Genomic DNA, 4,679 nt, shown 5'->3' with positions numbered 1-4,679 from the left:
TAGCTAGCTAAATTACCATTAGATTTGTCGTCTGTCTATATACAGTTAATGATACTTATGAATTTGTGGGTAAGCTCGCCCAGAGTTAACCGTGGTCAAAACAATCATACTCAAAATAAATGAGTATCTGTTGTATTACTGTGTTGCAAACTGGGATGTAATCAATGACAAAACGATGCAATGTGGCAGAGAAAATGTTGTATCAGGAGACACACGTTTTTTGTCTCTACCTTTTTGGACTTCCTGCAAAGTCAGTGGTCCACATCTGGAGACAAAGTCAACTTGACCACAGTGTTTTACTGAGGTGAATACAATCAGGCACTGTTTTGAATTTTAGCTGATCGCTGCATACAGAGTGGTTGGAGCCAACCATGGGATCCATGCCAGATGCAGATGGGCTCTACGCTCTTTGAAATGATAATGGTACTGCAGGTGACCTCTAACCTCTCCTCTGTGTCTGTGTGTTTGTAAAGATTGTTGGACCCATTAGGAAGGGCTTCTGTTATTATACCTACATTTTTGACCCAACAGGGCAGGAAGTGATTAGGATGCATTGAAATTAATTCAATTTTTCCTTCACTGTACCTTTTTTTTCTTTTTTTTTTTCTTCTTTCTTTTCTTTCTTCCTTTTGTGGTACTGGATTTTAATGTATAAGACTACGCACAAAAAGAACCAAACATGTCTTACTTCTGTGTAAAATGAGACCTAGCATACTGTTCCTCTCTAGTAGCCTTGTAGTATGAGCAGCACACACATACACACACTCATGCAACATGTGGACACAAACCATAGAGCCGGCTAGAGACAGGTTCAAATAGCAAATTTGTTTTGGAAGCCAGCCTCGTCCTTGTCCCTGCTTTCTCTCGCTTTCTCCCTTTCCCCTCCTCACCCTGTACAGTATGTCTGAACCCGCTGTCCCCTCCCAGCGAGGCTGTTTTCTTGCTACTGGTCTTGTGACGTACTGCAGAGCGTCTCCAGAGAGCTGTCTGTTTATCTCTGTCCCTCCTGCAAGGGGAGCAGCCGTGTGCAGGCTCTTCTGTGACTTAATTGATGAAATGTTAGAGCTCTCATGAGATTTTTGGTGCGTGCAAGTGTGTGTGCATTTGTATTAAATGCGTGTGCGAGTGCACCGTATCTGTGCATGTTTGATTGGGATTTTTTCGGCTTCATAGGTGCTCGCAGAATGTTAACTTATTGAATTAGTGTTGATACAACAGCTTTAGTCTGCAAGAATATTTGCCCAGGTGTGTGCAGGCGCCTAGGCCTGTCATTACATTGGCTCTATCTGCTTTACAGACCGTTACAGTCTACTCTAAATGATGATTCGAGCATATGAGCCTAGGAGATGTGGATAGAGGTACTAGGTTAGACATCTAGGCTTTGGTAAGAAATATTGCCTCTTCTTTTCCAACCTTTTAATTTATATGCTATAAGGCATTTTTAAGTAGCAACGTATTTGCAATATTACTTTGTTCATTGTAAATCCATTGCACTCCAGGTGCACCTTTTGTGCACGTTTAAACAAGAGAACGGCAGGGCTGTATGAACAAACAAATAGCAGCCGGGTATTTTAAATAAAGTGTCCACATTGACAGCATGCATCAGCGAGCAGAGCCCCCATGAGTTAAAATAACGGGTGCTTTGCATTTACACATCATTTTGCAGATGTACTGCCCCTCAAATGAGCTGCTGCTGGTTGAAAGCGGCATTGTGACCTCTGTATTTGTTTATGCTCGGGATGAAAATGCTAATCCCGTCCAAACCGTCTTTCACAACAGAATTCACACTGACACTTCACTCTCCATGGGCATTATACACAAACACTGCAAGACCCTTTACAAAACACTATAGGAAAGCTGTGATGCAGGCTACATTTGTTATGGCTATCAAGCATAACAACATTTCATTGGTTTCCAAATATAAATTAGCCTTTATTTAGAGTATGGGTGCAATGTGCAGCTGTATTATGGACCTTTGTTGTATATGAAAAAGGAGGGATGGTCACAGTTAAAAAATTATGAAAGCTTTTGTTTCTAACAAACTTGGTATTGAATGTAAACAAAATCACAACTTTCTAGATCTAAGAAAAACTCATTTAAAGGTGCCCTGTGGACTTTTCTTGTAGTGTTACTCCCCAACACGCTTTGTGTGCATTGATGAGGTCTAACAAATGTGTTAAATGTATTTCCTTCCTTAAAAAAACATTTGCAAAGCTGTTTTTAAATTGTGTTTTTTTAAATTGTGCATTGCTTATATCCACGTTTATTTGCTAGCAGTCTTCTTCCTTTCCTTTGTTGGTGCATTGCTGTGTATCTTGGCATGTTACCAACACCTGATCAGTGGAGTAGTGTGAAACCATTGGCAGGATCACATCACACGCATGCTCGTCAGGTTCTTGTGTGCATGCAAAAGCTATACAAAACGCAGACCCTCTCTTAGAAAAACAACTCTGTAGCAGTACTAGAAGTAAAAGTAGTCACTTATAGTCAATGGCAAGTGTTAAAAACATTAACATTGCTTTTTTAATAGTCCTTGTGTTATAACCTGACCCTTAGGCCACAACACATAGGAGCCACACCATGATTAAGTTAATCAAAAATGTACTTTATCAAACCAAATCAGACTAAATTAAAGGATTATTAAGATGTGGGGTGTGGTTGTCAGTATAGTCTTTGATGTAAATGTGCATGAGTAATAAATGTGTGCAGGCAAAGCATAAAAATAAATTAAAGCAACAGAAAAAAACAACAGAGAGCTGGAACCGCAGCAACGGGCAGGCAGAGAGAGCCCAGAGCTGCACTGCCGCCAGGTTTGAATAACCTGGGAACACTTGTGAGTTCCAGGTTACCTATTTAACGATTCACCTGCAGCATCAGAAAGACAGGTGAATACAACAGACACAGCAAGCGGCGTCACACTGATGGCATTTCATTTTTTTAATGTGCTGTTGCACAAGCGCACATTACATGACTACAAACGCACCCAGGGAGGGGATATAAATTGTTATTCCAGTGTTAATGGTCCTGGCAAGCAGTCATCCCAGTGGCGGACACCCTCTGCAGGGTGTTCTGCTGCTGCTGGCTTAGGAATGCTTTGTCATGCTACAAAGGCAGGGTGGCGCCCAGGAAGAAGACTTAAGTTAGCCTGCAAGCAGCTCTCGTCAGCAGTGAAAGAGCAGGGGAGCAGGTTGTTTTGTCATGGACTTTGATATGATACTTGATGAGAGCAGACTGCCATTATGCTTGTATGTGTTTATGGATCTTGTATTTTCTAAAATGTGTCATGTGTTCAGGGGTTCCCAAATACTTCCCTTGTTGTTTCATCAGACTTCTCTGTTACAGCTGCACATTTGCATTCTAAGAGGCTGACTACACCATTGTGCACTTGATATCTAAGCCATGATCAGCATTTACTGTAGCTCAGTGTAGCTGTGATTGAAGGGATCACTGATAAGCCCCTTAGAAACATGTAATATATGAAGCACTGCAGGTACCTGTGTCTGCGACTTGAGTTTGATGTTGGCATCTTTCAGTGTAGACCAGGCTGTGTTTATCCTGTCATCTCAGTCCAAGACCGTCACCTGAAGTTGTGAGGTTGTTGCACCTTCCTCTCACACAACAACAGCCTTCCCATAGGATTTCAGTAGCTGTCATATGGCCCACAGTCTTCATACACAGGGCTGATCACACAGGCACCATGCTAATTAGTACCATGCTTTTGCAACATTGTCGCTGACAGAGGTGGCATCTGGCTGTTATTCGTGAGCTGACTTTGGGCAGAGGTTTGTGCAGTGTTGTCTTCACCAGACATGGATACATCCAGTAATAAATATAGTTACAAACAGCATATATTTCAGGTATTAATCATGTAGTAATGGTTAGCAGCATTGACTCAGCAACTTTGTGTGTCAAAACAGTAGCCTAGGTTGCAGGGCTAAATGTTTTCTGAAATTCATGAAGCGTTTTATTTCCCAATCAGGAGGACAAAGCAATCAATACAGTACTGTTGGTTGGTGCTACAATACCATTTGACAGAGGGGAAGTACCTAACTGGAGTGTGTGTATGTGTGTGTGCCTTTACCTGCTGCATTCATGCCTGTCCATTTTGTACACTTGCTAGCTCTCAAAAACCTGCCACCTCCCACTCTCGCCTTTATCCAGGCTTGGAGACTGCAGATTGGAGAAATGATTAGCCAGCTTTCGACTGACCTTCTCCCCTGCTTAGAGGCAGCTTTAGGGGGCCCTTGAATAGAAGCCAACCTCAGGGTATATGGGATTCAGTACAAACTGAAACAAGACTAAAAGGCTCTTGCACAGTATTTGGTCAGGACCAGTTTGGTTAACTGGCTTTTGTGGACACTGCTGCTTAAGTACCAGGAGCAGTAGGCCAATGCAATTCTACACCAGAGAAATAGGAAATGTCTACATGTATCTGACCCACTTGTCTCTTGATGATGAAAGACAAGTGCGATGTAGGCCTAAAATGACTGTCTCCAAAAAGGAATTTGGTGGTCATTTAATGTCTTACTGTCATCTACTGTAAGGATCTGGTTCAAAGTCTATGGAGCTAGATTTGTTTCTTTAGTACATGCAAGAAAATTAATGATCTGAGAGAGAAAAAATGTTTGAGAGAAAAAGTTATCACACTGATAGCAAAAAAGCATTTTATGAGAGAAAAA

The 4,679-nt window shown here is 41.7% G+C and overlaps 1 protein-coding gene and 1 long non-coding RNA gene across 10 annotated transcripts in view; one reads left to right on the top strand and one right to left on the bottom strand.

Moving 5' to 3' along the window:
- Window positions 1-4,679, top strand: part of arfgef1 (ADP-ribosylation factor guanine nucleotide-exchange factor 1 (brefeldin A-inhibited)) — a 54,843-nt gene that overhangs the window by 10,426 nt on the left and 39,738 nt on the right. The window lies entirely within an intron of this gene.
- Window positions 1-4,679, bottom strand: part of LOC116672590 (uncharacterized) — a 17,327-nt gene that overhangs the window by 7,563 nt on the left and 5,085 nt on the right. The window contains exon 2 of the long non-coding RNA XR_004327593.1: window positions 4,047-4,050. This is a non-coding gene — a long non-coding RNA (uncharacterized LOC116672590). The remainder of the gene's footprint in view (window positions 1-4,046; window positions 4,051-4,679) is intronic.

The sequence above is a fragment of the Etheostoma spectabile genome, chromosome 22, assembly GCF_008692095.1.
Source record: "Etheostoma spectabile isolate EspeVRDwgs_2016 chromosome 22, UIUC_Espe_1.0, whole genome shotgun sequence".
Taxonomy (NCBI): domain Eukaryota; kingdom Metazoa; phylum Chordata; class Actinopteri; order Perciformes; family Percidae; genus Etheostoma; species Etheostoma spectabile.
This window is presented reverse-complemented; position numbering and strand designations above follow the sequence as displayed.